The sequence below is a fragment of the Schistocerca gregaria genome, chromosome 3 (assembly GCF_023897955.1).
Source record: "Schistocerca gregaria isolate iqSchGreg1 chromosome 3, iqSchGreg1.2, whole genome shotgun sequence".
Lineage (NCBI taxonomy): Eukaryota > Metazoa > Arthropoda > Insecta > Orthoptera > Acrididae > Schistocerca > Schistocerca gregaria.
Window position 1 is genome coordinate 343,295,224 of NC_064922.1, and position 17,766 is coordinate 343,312,989.

General features: G+C 42.4%; 1 protein-coding gene across 2 annotated transcripts in view; it reads left to right on the forward strand.

The window, feature by feature from the left end:
- Positions 1 to 17,766, forward strand: part of LOC126354820 (receptor-type tyrosine-protein phosphatase N2) — a 394,642-nt gene that overhangs the window by 251,131 nt on the left and 125,745 nt on the right. The gene's annotated exons all lie outside the window — the stretch shown is intronic.

Sequence of the window (17,766 nt, forward strand, 5' to 3'; positions counted from 1 at the left end):
TCTAGCACTCTTGCAAGAAGCATGGTAATGTACACATGCCAATTTAAAGTGTTGAATCATTTAAAAACAATGGAGTGCTTCTGCATCATAGTAATTTCAACCTCTTGTTTCTGCAGTGAATACTGCTTGAGGCTTGAGTTGTGCTACGTGCAAATTATGAAAACAGATGTGATGCTGCCAGTATTATGTAAAAGTGAGTATTCCACTGCTTGTGTGTATTGGTCTCACTCTGCATACATATGACAAACTTTTATTCATTTTAATAAATTGTGACAGACCCTGCTGGAAAATGATTCAGTTACCATGGGAATTCTAGATACTAAGCCAAACACTTATCCAGACAGGTTATCCTTGGTGGTCCATCAGGTGGTGTAAGGGAACACTGAATGCATCTGAGAAAACTTTATTATGTATAAAGATTTTAAACTTAAAATCATCCATTATCATGTCTCTGTTACATATAATTAGATAGCAATATATATGAAACTCATTGCCGAAGTATACACTCATGTTTGAAACTCGCAAACAGCTCTTATGTGCTTGGCTTGACCCATGCATAAAATCCAGTTTTGCACCTGCAGAGACCACATTCCAGTTGGTGAGTTCATAGGCAAGGGGCAGAGAAGGAATATGGGCCAATACATGTCTTCTACTCTGAGCATTGGAGTGACACTCTGGAGTGTATCTGCCAGAGCCTGGACTTCCCTACTCCTACTGAAGCTCACCAAAGTGCAGTACTTCTTCCTTTCTGTTCATTCAGCCAACATGACACATAAATAGTAGATTTTGAATCTAATTCATATTTACACTATTCTGTAACTTATCAGGTACAGAAAGCTGGTTAAAACCTGAAACTGATAGCAGCAAGATTTTTGAGGAAAATTTAAGTGTATACCAAAAGGATAGGCAATTGGGAAATGGATATGGTGTATTTGTCGCAGTAGATAAAAACTGAAGCTGAATGTGGGATTATTTGGGCAATACCCAGTATCAGGGGTGGGCATAAAATGATAATTGGATCCTTCTGTCATCCATCAGGCCCATCTCCTGATGTAACCAAAAAATTCAGAGGAAACCTCAGTTCACTTGTACATAGGTTCCCCAGTCGTATTGTACTCATTGGTGAAGAATTTAATCATCCAACAATTAATTGGGTACAATTTTGTTTGTGGTAGGCATGATAAGACATCCTGTAAAACGTCACTAAATGCCTTCTCTAAAAACTATCTAGAAGAAGGAGTTAGGAGCCCCATTCCTGATGGAAATATTTTGGATCTAATGACAACAAATAGATCTGACCTCTTTGATGATGTCCACAATGCAGGTGATATCACTGACCATGATGCGGTTGTGGCAATAATGATTACAAAAGAACAAAGGACAACTAAAACAAGCAGAAAGACATATATGGTAAACTAGATAAAAAAATCAGTAATGTCATACCCAAATGAGGAACTTGAAACCTTCAGCACAAGTCAGGAGCATGTAGAGAAATTCTGCCTCAAATTTAAAAGAATAGTTGACCACGCACTGGATAGATATGTACCCAGTAGAACAGAGGTAGGGAACCTCCACAGTATAATCACTGTAAAGAAACTTCTAGAGAAACAGATATTACCACACAATAGCTGTAAAACAAAGTGTAGGGCCACAGATAGAGAGACTCTGAATGCAACATTTTTGGCTGTAAAGAGTGTGATGTATGATGTCTTCGATGACTACTGTAGTAGAATATTGTCAAATGAGATTTCACAAAATCCAAGGGAATTCTGGTCTTATGTAAAAGGCTGTTAGTGGCACCACAGTTAGTGCCCAGTCCCTAGAAAATGAGACAGCTACTGAAATTAAGGGTAGGAAAGCAAAAGCTGAAATGCTGAACTGTTTTCAAATGCTCCTTTACAAAGGAAAACCCAGGAGAACTGCCCCAATTTAATCCTCGTATCACTGAAAAGATAAATGAAATAAGCATTAGTTCTGTGATGTAGAGAAATAGCTGGAATTGTTAAAACTGAACAAAACTCCAAGCCCCAATGGAATACCTGTCAGAATCTATATTGAATTTGCAGCTGAGTTATCCCCTCTTTTCACTATAATCTAATGTAGTTCCCACAAACAAAAAACTGTGTCCAGTTCTTGGAAAAAGGCACATGTCACACCCATCTACGAGGGTAGTAGAAGTGATACACAAAAATACTGTCTGATATCCTTGACATTGATTTCTTGTAAATTCTTAGAATATATTCTGAGCTGAAATATAAAGAGGTATCTTGAACCAAGTGACCTCCTCAATGCCAACCAGCATGGTTTTCGAAAATATTGATCATGTGTAACCCAACTCGCACTTTTCTTACATGACATATTACTTGCAGCTTTCCCACTCTGTAAGGATCTGTCTCCAGTCTGCTTTCATGGGCCCAAAGAAAGCAACATCTAAAGGCTGTGTAATGTGGGTACTGTTTGCTGGTAGACAGGTGAATGAAATTTTATTCTCACAATAGAACTTTAGAACATAGCATATAAAATGTGAGGACAAATTATCACAGATTTCTTCCTTTTTCCATCCAGCTTTTTCAATCTCGGTAGCATCAACTTAGTGAACCACTCACTAAATGAGTTACAGTCAAACCACGCTCTAGGGCTATGTGAGTAAAGGCATCCAATTGGACCATTTTCTGTCCATGTAGACCATACATCTACTGATTTGTAAACAATGAATGGAGGCAAAATTTCTCCCTCAGCATTGCTAGCAAACATTATAGATATGTCAATTGTGGAAGAGTTACAAATGTTTTCTGAATATTCTGAACCTCTTTTTGTGAGAACTTTCTTTTTCTCATGGATTGTCAGTGAGATTGGTTTCATTGAAGTTCTGTATATTGCTTGCTGGTACATCTTTCAGTTCAGCATGCAAATGTTCAACATATCTATTCACGGAGAACACATTCATCAACAGCAGCACTACTCCTATTAACGTTGGTTACAAAGTGTACAGAAAGTTCATGGTGCCATTTGATGAAACCCAAGAGCCATTCATGGCCTGAACAACTGTCTTTGAATCTAGAAACTACATGTCCTTGTCTGGACAGTTATGATTTCACAATCATACAGAGTTCCATTGGAGTGACAGGGAATGCAAATTCACTCAATTGCAAAACATATTTTACAAACAGCACTTCTTCTTCATTAGCAAAAATCTGAGAGAAACCTGGAGATGAATTAATTCCTTCCTTTGACTTCAGTTTATTAATTATGGTTCTTCTTGTGGTATTAAAAAGTTTTTCAGCTTTCCTCTGTGATATCTCCTTCCTCCTGATGGCATTTATCCAGAGTTTCTGGTCTGTAATCACAGTATCATCTCCTTATGACAATTCTCTTGTACTTCCATAGCATTTTCACCTATCTGAAAGAGAGTTTATTCAGTGCCAAGAGCACACTGTGGTGGTAAATTAAGTCTGAAATGTTTGTAAGTATGTAAGAAGTGCTCCCTGGGGATACTTCGCTCCACTTCTGTTGTGGTGCAATGTTCCCCAAAATAAGAAATTTCATATCCTACAAAAGTAAACTGACAAGGACACACACAATATTCCAATAAGCCTGCATGGGGTAGCCACACAGTGTGAGGTGCCTTTGTCACAGTTTGCACGGCTCTCCCATTGGAGGTTCGAGTCCTCCCTCAGGCATGGGTGCGTGTGTATGTGTGTGTGTGTGTGTGTGTGTGTGTGTGTGTGTGTGTGTGGTCCTTATCATAAGTCTGTTTAAGTTAGATCAAATTGTGTATAAGCTCATTGACCGATGACCTCAGCAGTTTGGTCCTATAGGATCTTACCACAAATTTCCAAATTTTATTCCATTAAATGAAAACTACAATTCTTTTCCACAACTAGACATTCTGACTAATTAAAATAATGGTGACTGACATTCACAGAGACCAGTTAGCCATGTGAAAGAGACATATTTTTCCAGCTTGATTTTTTTCACACTTCAGAATGTCTTCACTTTTTTAGATGCTTGCGAAAAAATCAAAATGGTCGACAATGGAACAGGCAAGCAAGGTGGCACACCTAAAACTGATATCTTCCACAGAAAACATAGTTCACAGATACGCAGCAAGTAGGGCAGCATCTAGGAACCAACGAATCTTTTTTTTATTTTTTATTTTTATTTTTATTTTAAGTGGAGTGAAGTTAGACCCTATAGAGCAAACTAACCTCAAATGACAGTACTCTATGAAATCGAACTTGTACTTTGCGAACATGCTGGAGGTGTATCATTATCAAGTAAGAATGGGAACTGCTGCCACTGATTTCCTAACATTTGTCGCAGATGAGACAGCTGATATTCGTAGTTTTACCATTTCTTACAGTCATCAGATATGTCTTGCCTGAGGGCAAACCTGCAGAAACGGTTTGAACTTTTCTCATTCCTCATGAACATGATTGAAAAACTTTAGCAGTATCGCTTACAGAAACTTTACTCAATATTCTACATCTACATCCGTACTCCGCAAGCCACCTGACGGTGTGTGGCGGAGGGTACCCTGAGTACCTCTATCGGTTCTCCCTTCTATTCCAGTCTCGTATTGTACGTGGAAAGAAGGATTGTCGGTATGCTTCTGTGTGGGCTCTAATCTCTCTGATTTTATCCTCATGGTCTCTTCGCGAGATATACGTAGGAGGGAGCAATATACTGCTTGACTCTTCGGTGAAGGTATGTTCTCGAAACTTCAACAAAAGCCCGTACCGAGCTACTGAGCGTCTCTCCTGCAGAGTCTTCCACTGGAGTTTATCTATCATCTCCGTAACGCTTTCGCAATTACTAAATGATCCTGTAACGAAGCGCGCTGCTCTCCGTTGGATCTTCTCTATCTCTTCTATCAACCCTACCTGGTGCGGATCCCACACTGCTGAGCAGTATTCAAGCATTGGGCGAACAAGCGTACTGTAACCTACTTCCTTTGTTGTCGGATTGCATTTCCTTAGGATTCTTCCAATGAATCTCAGTCTGGCATCTGCTTTACCGACGATCAACTTTATATGATCATTCCATTTTAAATCACTCCTAATGCGTACTCCCAGATAATTTATGGAATTAACTGCTTCCAGTTGCTGACCTGCTATTTTGTAGCTAAATGATAAGGGACCTATCTTTCTATGTATTCGCATCACATTACACTTCGCTACATTGAGATTCAATTGCCATTCCGTGCACCATGCGTCAATTCGCTGCAGATCCTCCTGCATTTCAGTACAATTTTCCATTGTTGCAACCTCTCGATACACCACAGCATCATCTGCAAAAAGCCTCAGTGAACTTCCGATGTCATCCACCAGGTCATTTATGTATATTGTGAATAGCAACGGTCCTATGACACTCCCCTGCGGCACACCTGAAATCACTCTTACTTCGGAAGACTTCTCTCCATTGAGAATGACGTGCTGCGTTCTGTTATCTAGGAACTCCTCAATCCAATCACACAATTGATCTGATAGTCCGTATGCTCTTACTTTGTTCATTAAACGACTATGGGGAACTGTGTCAAACGCCTTGCGGAAGTCAAGAAACACGGCATCTACCTGTGAACCCGTGTCTAAGGCCCTCTGAGTCTCGTGGACGAATAGCGCGAGCTGGGTTTCACACGATCGTCTTTTTCGAAACCCATGCTGATTCCTACAGAGTAGATTTCTAGTCTCCAGAAAAGACATTATACTCGAACATAATACGTGTTCCAAAATTCTACAACTGATCGACGTTAGAGATATAGGTCTATAGTTCTGCACATCTGTTCGACGTCCCTTCTTGAGAACGGGGATGACCTGTGCCCCTTTCCAATCCTTTGGAACGCTTCGCTCTTCTAGAGACCTACGGTACACCGCTGCAAGAAGGGGGGCAAGTTCCTTCGCGTACTCTGTGTAAAATTGAACTGGTATCCCATCAGGACCAGCGGCCTTTCCTCTTTTGAGCGATTTTAATTGTTTCTCTATCCCTCTGTCGTCTACTTCGATATCTACCATTTTGTCAACTGTGCGACAATCTAGAGAAGGAAGCACAGTGCAGTCTTCCTCTGTGAAACAGCTTTGGAAGAAGACATTTAGTAATTCGGCCTTTAGTCTGTCATCCTCTGTTTCAGTACCATTTTGGTCACAGAGTGTCTGGACATTTTGTTTTGATCCACCTACCGCTTTGACATAGGACCAAAATTTCTTTGGATTTTCTGCCAAGTCAGTACATAGAACGTTACTTTCGAATTCATTGAAAGCCTCTCGCATAGCCCTCCTCACACTACATTTCGCTTCGCGTAATTTTTGTTTGTCTGCAAGGCTTTGGCTATGTTTATGTTTGCTGTGAAGTTCCCTTTGCTTCCGCAGCAGTTTTCTAACTCGGTTGTTGTACCACGGTGGCTCTTTTCCATCTCTTACGATCTTGCTTGGCACATACTCATCTAACGCATATTGTACCATGGTTTTGAACTTTGTCCACTGATCCTCAACACTATCTGCACTTGAGACAAAACTTTTGTGTTGAGCCGTCAGGTACTCTGTAATCTGCTTTTTGTCACTTTTGCTAAACAGAAAAATCTTCCTACCTTTTTTAATATTTCTATTTACGGCTGAAATCATCGACGCAGTAACCGCTTTATGATCGCTGATTCCCTGTTCTGCATTAACTGATTCAAATAGTTCGGGTCTGTTTGTCACCAGAAGGTGTAATATATTATCGCCACGAGTCGGTTTTCTGTTTAACTGCTCAAGGTAGTTTTCAGATAAAGCACTTAAAAATATTTCACTGGATTCTTTGTCCCTGCCACCCGTTATGAACGTTTGAGTCTCCCAGTCTATATCCGGCAAATTAAAATCTCCACCCAGAACTATAACATGGTGGGGAAATCTACTCGAAATATTTTCCAAATTATTCTTCAGGTGCTGAGCCACAACAGCTGCTGAGCCCGGGGGCCTATAGAGACATCCAATTACCATGTCTGAGCCTGCTTTAACCGTGACCTTCACCCAAATCATTTCACAATTCGAATCTCCGTCAATTTCCTTCGATACTATTGCACTTCTTATCGCTATAAACACGCCTCCCCCTTCACTGTCCAGCCTATCTCTGCGGTATACATTCCAATCAGAGTTTAGGATTTCATTACTGTTTACGTCTGGTTTCAGCCAACTTTCTGTTCCTAGTACTATATGGGCGTTGTGACCGTTTATTAATGAGAGCAGTTCTGGGACCTTTCTATAGACGCTTCTGCAGTTTACTATTAGCACATTAATATTGTTATTCCTTGTTGCATTTTGCCTACTCCTGCCTTGCCGCGTCTCAGGAGGCGTCTTGTCGGGCCTAGGGAGGGAATTCTCTAACCTAAAAAAACCCCATGTGCACTCCACACGTACTCCGCTACCCTCGTAGCCGCTTCCGGCGTGTAGTGCACGCCTGACCTATTCAGGGGGACCCTACATTTCTCCACCCGATAGCGGAGGTCGAGAAATTTGCACCCCAGCTCTCCGCAGAATCGTCTGAGCCTCTGGTTTAAGCCTTCCACTCGGCTCCAAACCAGAGGACCGCGATCGGTTCTCGGAACGATACTACAAATAGTTAGCTCTGATTCCACCCCGCGAGCGAGGCTTTCCACCTTCACCAACTCCGCCAACCGCCTGTACGAACTGAGGATGACCTCTGAACCCAGACGGCAAGAGTCATTGGTGCCGACATGAGCAACAATTTGCAGTCGGGTGCACCCAGTGCTCTCTATCGCCGCCGGTAGGGCCTCCTCCACATCTCGGATGAGACCCCCCGGCAAGCAGACAGAGTGAACAATGGCCTTCTTCCCCGACCTTTCCGCTATTTCCCTAAGGGGCTCCATCACCCGCCTAACGTTGGAGCTCCCAATAACTAATAAACCCCTCCCCCCGTGTGCCTGCTCGGACCTTGCTGAAGGAGCAGCCACATGTCCACTCACAGGCAGAGCGGGCGATGCCACACGGCCAGCCTCCACATTGACCCTCCGCCTCGTGCGCCGCGAACGCCGCTGAACCCGCCACTCCCCTTGGGGAGAGGGTGGCCCAACCGCGCCCGGTACCCGCGAAGATGTCTCGACAGCAGGGACAGTGGGTGAAGCATCTAACACCTGGGGTGCACCATGCGACGCACCAGACTCCCCACTGCCGCTACACTCCGAGGCAGCAGCCTGAAGACGGCTGACCGCGGCCATCAACACGCTCAGCTGTTCGCGAAGAGTGGCCAGCTCCTCCTGCGTCCGTACACAGCAGCCACACATCCTAGCCATCCTAAGAAATCAATTTACTATAGAGTGTTAATCAGCTTTTAACTAGACTGCTAATTCACTAAAGGCGGTTGATTATTGACTAAACTGTGATTGCTAACCACTTCTTGTAGAAACAAGGAAAATAGCACTACCTGTCTCTGGACGGTATTGAAAACAAACACTAGCACTACGAGCACTATGGCTGACTAAAGGGACTCTCTGACTGTATTCGAAACACACACGAGATCTATGGAACACTTAATAGCACTCTACTATTAAAGCTTCCTAAAAGCAAAAACACGCAGAAGAAGAAGTGACAAGTAAGAAAAATACAGATAATACTTAAATTAAGGTAGCTCGCTGCACAGCAGATGAAGTTATTTCTCAAACGTACAACAGTGCATCTTTTATAAGCAGTTATCATTTACACGTGCAGACTATTCTGAAAGAGGAGTTAAAACATGGCTATTTTGTCCATAGTTGTGGCCATAAGTTGAAACTGAAGATGGATGTTAGAATGTGGAGTACTGTTTTTTCTTTATTACTTCTTCACGGTGAACGGTGGTGCCAAATGATATAGTAAACAGGAAACTCCCTCATGTTTCCAACACAAGATGGAATTTTAAATCAAAAGAATGCAAGTTGTGTACAAAAACAGGGTGTAGCTTGTATAATGCCTGGAGCGAATTGAGCTTACACCTTGGTAAACTGCTACAATTACTGAACTACAAGGGTTCCTCGCAGCTCCAGGCTGTGAGCATATCTAGTTTTCTTCCATTCATTCACATCTGTTGGCCCCACCAACTCACTACCACACTGTCACACTCAAACATAGCCATGGCCTTGAGCAACAAGTCATTCTAAAACTTATCTAAATTTTCTCAGTAACTAAAGAAATACGAAAATCAGTAACCAACATAAAAATTCATAATAATCATATCAGTACAAGTTATTCTGGCGCTCTCCATAACTAAAACAAATGTAATGAATACGTGCCCTCGGGCGAAAGAAATAATTATTTTCAGCCTTTCTCATTGTCGTAAACTATCACCCAGTTGGCTACGACTAATGCCAACGAACTGCCAACATCAGCACGAAACGTAATAGCCACCAACACCGTAAGTGCTCTCTAGCCCAATTTTCGCAAACGATGCTGCAGAGATCTAGCGAAATATACCGCTATCACTTCCTTGAGTTCAGTAAGATGAAAACGGAGCTTCAGATACGAGGAATGAGTTAAGAACTCTCACGGGTGCTACTTCACTTCTGCAATTCATGCCCGAAAGTAACCTGCAGAAACCATTTCGTGAAACCATGAAACTCCGTGAAGCGCTTGTTAACTTACTGGCAACGTCTGCGACGGAGCAATTTTCTACGAACTACTGTGAGTCCAGTGCGACTAATAGCACTAGCAGTGCTCTCCTTCGAAACAGACTTCGTACGCAGCAAACTTCAATGAATGCCTAAGCAAATTCTCTGCTCATACGGAGAGGAGAATGGAGTTTTCACGCAAACATTCATCGTAAGGTAAGCGCATTTCCGTATAGCAATTATTTGTTATTCATTTTTAGCCCTTTTTGTCAGTTATTTCCAACTTTGTAGTCCATCTTCCAGTAACTCCCCAGAAAAAAATCCATGAACTGCTGGTATCTACGTGCAAATACTGTAAAGCACTGTTTAACATGCAGCACACACCATTCTCACTGCTGCAGAGTCTTTAAGATAACACCCTACCTGAACACAACCAGTAAAGCAATACGTTATCCAAAGACCCATTGCGATCGTTTAAATATCGGTATACAGTAGTTCAAAAATAGTTTATTTGCGTGTTTTTATCCATAACAGGGCTCAGATCCTTTGCAGTTTTGTAGAACGTCGTATAAACTCAGAATTGTTCTGGGATTCCTGATCCTCTGCACGAAAAACCTGTTCTCCTCACTGTTACCTACTAAAATCTTTGAGATATTACGAATATCTACCCTATCGCAAAAGTTTACAACACTTAAGTTTACAATCTGAGGACGGCACTGCCACTTTCGAATTATAAAACAGTTATGACTGTTTCACATTCAGTCAAGCAATAAGTTAGTGAATTCAAATCTGCCTTCAGTCTTTAGTCTTTTTCACGCAACAATTAAGAAATGTCGTACTCAAATTTTTTAAGTAAACTACCTTAATCTGTACTGTACATTGCCGAAGTACGAAGTTTTATCACTGGAAGTTCTAGATCATTGGTGACCCTAACAAGTAATCGTGCGACTCGCCAGTGCTCGCCGAATTTTACACCGCCCAGTCAGGTTAATGTGATTTGTGATCACCGCCAACGTTGCTACGTCAACGTGAATTCGTGAAATAACCACTCACAGGCAGTGTCACCAAGCCTAAGGCACAATTCCCCTTATACCGTACCGCATATCCAACACTCTAAATAAGGCCAAAATCTCCTAAATTGTTAAGAAACTAAATGGCTGCATTATTATATTTGTATTTTTTTGTGGGAGGGGAGAGTGTTCTGAACCCATTTAATAATTTGTAACATTTTAGCCTGTGCAATTGTGCATTGCATTTCTTTCAGAAAATGCTGCGATCATCCTCAGTGTTCAAATCATTATAAAGAACTTGCAGTTTGAAGTTCTCACAAATAATTTTACAGCGTGTACAAGCAGCTTCCATTAAGTTTTTGTTACATTTTATATAAATGTAAAAAAGTCCAAACGCAAATTCTGAGTATCCATTATTCAGTCAAGATCATTTTTTTTTTTTTTTTGCAAGAAGTATGGAATTTAACGCTTTTGAGCAGGACATACTCTCGCAGTTAACAATAATTAAGTCAGGAACTACACTCCTGGAAATTGAAATAACAACACCGTGAATTCATTGTCTCAGGAAGGGGAAACTTTATTGACACATTCCTGGGGTCAGATACATCACATGATCACACTGACAGAACCACAGGCACATAGACACAGGCAACAGAGCATGCACAATGTCGGCACTAGTACAGTGTATATCCACCTTTCGCAGCAATGCAGGCTGCTTTTCTCCCATGGAGACGATCGTAGAGATGCTGGATGTAGTCCTGTGGAACGGCTTGCCATGCCATTTCCACCTAGCGCCTCAGTTGGACCAGCGTTCGTGCTGGACGTGCAGACCGCGTGAGACGACGCTTCATCCAGTCCCAAACATGCTCAATGGGGGACAGATCCGGAGATCTTGCTGGCCAGGGTAGTTGACTTACAGCTTCTAGAGCACGTTGGGTGGCACGGGGTACATGCGGACGTGCATTGTCCTGTTGAAACAGCAAGTTCCCTTGCCGGTCTAGGAATGGTAGAACGATGGGTTCGATGACGGTTTGGATGTACCGTGTACTATTCAGTGTCTCCTCGACGATCACCAGAGGTGTACGGCCAGTGTAGGAGATCGCTCCCCACACCATGATGCCGGCTGTTGGCCCTGTGTGCCTCGGTCGTATGCAGTCCTGATTGTGGCGCTCACCTGCACGGCGCCAAACACGCATAAGACCATCATTGGCACCAAGGCAGAAGCGACTCTCATCGCTGAAGACGACACGTCTCCATTCGTCCCTCCATTCACGCCTGTCGCGACACCACTGGAGGCGGGCTGCACGTTGTAGCGGCGTGAGCGGAAGACGGCCTAACGGTGTGCGGGACCGTAGCCCAGCTTCATGGAGACGGTTGCGAATGGTCCTCGCCGATACCCCAGGAGCAACAGTGTCCCTAATTTGCTGGGAAGTGGCGGTGTGGTCCCCTACGGCACTGCGTAGGATCCTACGGTCTTGGCGTGCATCCGTGCGTCGCTGCGGTCCGGTCCCAGGTCGACGGGCACGTGCAACTTCCGCCGACCACTGGCGACAACATCGATGTACTGTGGAGACCTCACGCCCCACGTGTTGAGCAATTCGGCGGTACGTCCACCCGGCCTCCCGCATGCCCACTATACGCCCTCGCTCAAAGTCCGTCAACTGCATATACGGTTCACGTCCACGCTGTCGCGGCATGCTACCAGTGTTAAAGACTGCGATGGAGCTCCGTATGCCACGGCAAACTGGCTGACACTTACGGCGGCGGTGCACAAATACTGCGCAGCTAGCGCCATTCGACGGCCGACACCGCGGTTCCTGTTGTGTCCGCTGTGCCGTGCATGTGATCATTGCTTGTACAGCCCTCTCGCAGTGTCCGGAGTAAGTATGGTGGGTCTGACACACCGGTGTCAATGTGTTCTTTTTTTCCATTTCCAGGAGTGTATTTATTTCAGAGGAGCAGTTACAGAGTTACACTTGCCCCATCCATCAGAATTTTCCACGTTAAAACCATCACTTTCCCATTGCAAATGATGTAGAACATTGTAAATGGTGTGATAATTACAAGCAGTTAACGGCTGAAAGCAAGTGGAAACTACAGCCGTAATTCTTCCCGAGGGCATGGTTAAATGATGATGGCGTTCTCTTGGCTAAAATATTCCGGAGGTACAATAGTTCCCCAGTGGGAACTACTCAGGAGACCATCGTTATCAGGAGAAAGACAACTGGCGTTCTACGGATGGGAGCGTGGAATGTCAGATCCCTTAATCTAGCAGGTACGTTAGAAAATTTAAAAAGGGAAATCGATAGGCTAGAGTTTAATGTAGTGAAGTTTCGTGGCAAGAGGAACAAGACTTCCGGTCAGGTAAGTACAGGGTTATAAATACAAAATCAAATAACGGTAATGCAGGATGTAGATTTAATAATGAATTAAAAAATAGGAACGAGGATTAGCTGTTATGAACAGCATAGTGAACGCATTATTGTAGCCAACATAGACACGAAGCCCACGCCTACCATAGTAGTACAAGTTTGTATGCCAACTACCTCCGCAGATGATGAAGAGGTTGAAGAAATTTATGATGCAATAAAAGAAATTATTCAGATAATTAAGAGAGACTAAAATGTAATAGTCATGGGTGACTGGAATTCGGTAGTAGGAAAAGGAAGAGAAAGTAGCAGGTGAATATGGACTGGGGATAAGGAATGAAAGAGGAAGCCGCCTCGTAGAATTTTACATACAGCATAATCATAGGTAACACTTGGTTTAAGAATCATGAAAGAAGGTTGTATATGTGAAAGACGCCTGGAAACACTGGAAGGTATCAGATAGATTATGTAATGGTAAGACAGAGATTTAGGAGCCTGATTTTGAATTGTAATACATTTCCAGGGGCAGATGTGGACTCTGACCACAATCTATTGGTTATGAACTGTAGATTAAAACTGAAGAAACTGCAAAATGGTGGGAATTTAAGGAGATGGGACCTGGTTAAACTGACGAAACCAGATGTTATTCAGAGTTTCAGGGAGAGCATACCGGAACAATTAATAGGAATGGGGGAAAGAAATACAGTAGAAGAAGAATGGGTAGCTTTGAGGGATGAAGTAGTGAAGGCAGCATAGGATCAAGTAGGTAAAAATACAAGGGCTAGTAGAACTCCTTGGGTAACAGAAGATATATTGAATGTAATTGATGAAAGGAGAAAATATAAAAATGCAGTAAATGAAGCAGGTGAAAAGAAATACAAACGTCGCAAAACTTAGATCGGCAGGAAGTGCAAAATGGCTAAGCAGGGATGGTTAGACGACAAATGTAAGGATGTAGAGCATATATCACTAGGGATAAGATAGATACTGCCTACAGGAAAATTAAAGTGGCCTTTGGAGAAAATTGAACCACCCGTATGAATATCAAGAGCTCAGATGGAAAACCGGTTCTAAGCAAAGAAGGGAAAGCAGAAACGTGGAAGGAGTATATAGTGGATCTGCACAAGAGCGATGTACTTAAGAACAATAGTATGGAAATGAAAAAGGACGTAGATGAAGATGAAATGGGAGATATGCCACTGCGTGAAGAATTTGACAGAGCACTGAAAGAACTAAGTCGAAACAAGGCCCTGGTAGTAGACAACATTATATTAGAACTACTGATAGCCTCGGGAGAGCCAGCCATTACAAAACTCTTACGTCTCGTGAGCAGATGTATGAGACAGGCGAAATAAACTCAGACGTCAAGAAAAATATAATAATTCCAATCTCGAAGAAAGCAGGTGTCGACAAGTGTGAAAATTACCGAACCATCAGTTTAATAAGTCACTATTTCAAAATACTAACATGAATTCTTTACAGACAAATAGAAAAACTGGTGGAAGCCAACATCGGGGAAGATCAGTTTGGATTCCGTAGAAATGTTGGAACACGCGAGGCAATACTGATCCTATGACTTGCGGGAGTCTTTACATCTGTGCTTTCATCAAAAATTAAAGAACGCAAAGATTTCCCCAGTTCTAGAACTAAATCGTCTTGCACACTAACAGTGTTTACATTTTTGCGAACATGGTACATTTTGTGCGATGCATTGCTGGATCCTGCAAGAAAGCTGAAGGTCTCAACGTTGGCAGCAGTTCTCCTAGGCTATTAATAGAAGAGTGTTTGCAACACATGCAGCAACTTTTAATTCTGCTCTTTTAACTTGGTTGTTGATTTTTAAAGGCTTTACTTTTTTGCGTGATTTTGCTATTTCTTCCATTGTACGTTTTTCTTCGTGGTTTTCACTTTTTGCGTGATGTAGTAGATCCCATTTTATGTCCTTTAAGCGTAGAATGGAAATATTTGCAAAAGGATCTACGTTCTTGACCAGATGGGTCAGGTGTCAACAATCCGAACAGTAACGACGGGGAAAGGGAGGGGGAGGGCGACAGTTACTAATTACACGTATTGTTGTTGTTGTTGTTGTTGTGGTCTTCAGTCCGGAGACTGGTTTGATGCAGCTCTCCATGCTACTCTATCCTGTGAAAGCTTCTTCATCTCCCAGTACCTACTGCAACCTACATCCTTCTGAATCTGTTTAGTGTATTCATCTCTTGGTCTCCCTCTACGATTTTTACCCTCCACGCTGCCCTCCAATACGAAATTGGTGATCCCTTGATGCCTCAGAACATGTCCCACCAACCGATCCCTTCTTCTGGTCAAGTTGTGCCACAAACTTCTCTTCTCCCCAATCCGATTCAATACTTCCTCATTAGTTATGTGATCTTCCCATCTAATCTTCAGCATTCTTCTGTAGCACCACATTTCGAAAGCTTCTATTCTCTTCTTGTCCAAACTATTTATCGTCCATGTTTCACTTCCATACATGGCTACACTCCATACAAATACTTTCAGAAATAACTTCCTGACACTTAAATCTATACTCGATGTTAACAAATTTCTCTTCTTCAGAAACGCTTTCCTTGCCATTGCCAGTCTACATTTTATATCCTCTCTACTTCGACCATCATCAGTTATTTTGCTCCCCAAATAGCAAAACTCCTTTACTACTTTAAGTGTCTCATTTCCTAATCTAATTCCCTCAGCATCACCCGACTTAATTCAACTACATTCCATTATTCTCGTTTTGCTTTTGTCGATGTTCATCTTATATCCTCCTTTCAAGATACTGTCCATTCCGTTCAACTGCTCTTCCAAGTCCTTTGCTGTCTCTGACAGAATTACGATGTCATCGGCGAACCTCAAAGTTTTTATTTGTTCCCCATGGATTTTAATACCTACTCCAAATTTTTCTTTTGTTTCCTTTACTGCCTGCTCAATATACAGATTGAATAACATCGGGGAGAGCTACAACCCTGTCTCACTCCTTTCCCAACCACTGCTTCCCTTTCGTGTCCCTCTACTCTTATAACTGCCATCTGGTTTCTGTACAAATTGTAAATAGCCTTTCGCTCCCTATATTTTATCCCTGCCACCTTTAGAATTTGAAAGAGGGTATTCCAGTCAACATTGTCAAAGGTTTCTCTATGTCTACAAATGCTAGAAACGTAGGTTTGCCCTTCCTTAATCTAGCATCTAAGATACGTCGTAGGGTCCGTATTGCCTCACGTGTTCCAACATTTCTACGGAATCCATACTGATCTTCCCCGAGGTGGGCTTCTACTAGTTTTTCCATTCGTCTGTAAAGAATTCGCGTTAGTATTTTGCAGCTGTGGCTTATTAAACTGACAGTTCGGTAATTTTCACATCTGTCAACACCTGCTTTCTTTGGGATTGGAATTATTATATTCTTCTTGAGGACTGAGGGTATTTCGCCTGTCTCATATGTCTTGCTCACCAGATGGTAGAGTTTTGTCAGGACTGGCTCTCCCAAGGCCGTCAGTAGTTCCAATGGAATGTTGTCTACTCCGGGGGCGTTGTTTGGACTCAGGTCTTTCAGTGCTCTGTCAAACTCTTCACGCAGTATCGTATCTCCCATTTCATCTTCATCTACATCCTCTTCCATTTCCATAATATTCTCCTCAAGTACATCGCCCTTGTATAGACCCTCTATATACTCCTTCCACCTTTCTGCTTTCCCTTCTTTGCTTAGAACTGGGTTTCCATCTGAGCTCTTGATGTTCATACAAATGGTTCTCTTATCTCCAAAGGTGTCTTTAATTTTCCTGTAGGCAGTATCTATCTTACCCCTAGTGAGATAAGCCTCTACATCCTTACATTTGTCCTCTAGCCATCCTTGCTTAGCCATTTTGCACTTCCTGTCGATCTAGTTTTTGAGACGTCTGTATTCCTTTTTGCCTGCTTCATTTACTGCATTTTTATATTTTCTCCTTTCATCAATTAAATTCAATATTTCTTCTGTTACCCAAGGATTTGTACTAGCCCTCGTCTTTTTACCTACTTGATCCTCTGCTGCCTTCACTACTTTATCCCTCAAAGCTACCCATTCTTCTTCTACTATATTTCTTTCCCCCATTCCTGTCAATTGCTCGCTTATGCTCTCCCTGAAACTCTGTACAACCTCTGGTTCTTTCAGTTTACCCATGTCCCATCTCCTTAAATTCCCACCTTTTTGCAGTTTCTTCAGTTTTAATCTACAGGTCATAACCAATAGATTGTGGTCAGAGTCCACATCTGCCCCTGGAAATGTCTTACAATTTAAAACCTGGTTCCTAAATCTCTGTCGTACCATTATATAATCTATCTGATACCTTTTAGTATCTCCAGGCTTCTTCCATGTATACAGCCTTCTTTTATGATTCTTGAACCAACTGTTACCTATGATTAAGTTGTGCTCTGTGCAAAATTGTACCAGGCGGCTTCCTCTTTCATTTCTTTGCCCCAGTCCATAATCACCTACTACGTTTCCTTCTCTCCCTTCTCCTACTACCGAATTCCAGTCACCCATGACTATTAAATTTTCATCTCCCTTCACTATCTGAATAATTTCTTTTATTTGATCATACATTTCTTCAATTTCTTCGTCATCTGCAGTGCTAGTTGGCATATAAACTTGTACTACTCTAGTAGGTGTGGGCTTCGTATCTATCTTGGCCACAATAATCCGTTCACTATGCTGTTCGTAGTAGCTTACCCGCATTCCTATTTTCCTATTCATTATTAAACCGACTCCTGCGTTACCCCTATTTGATTTTGTGTTTATAAGCCTGTAGTCACCTGACCAGAAGTC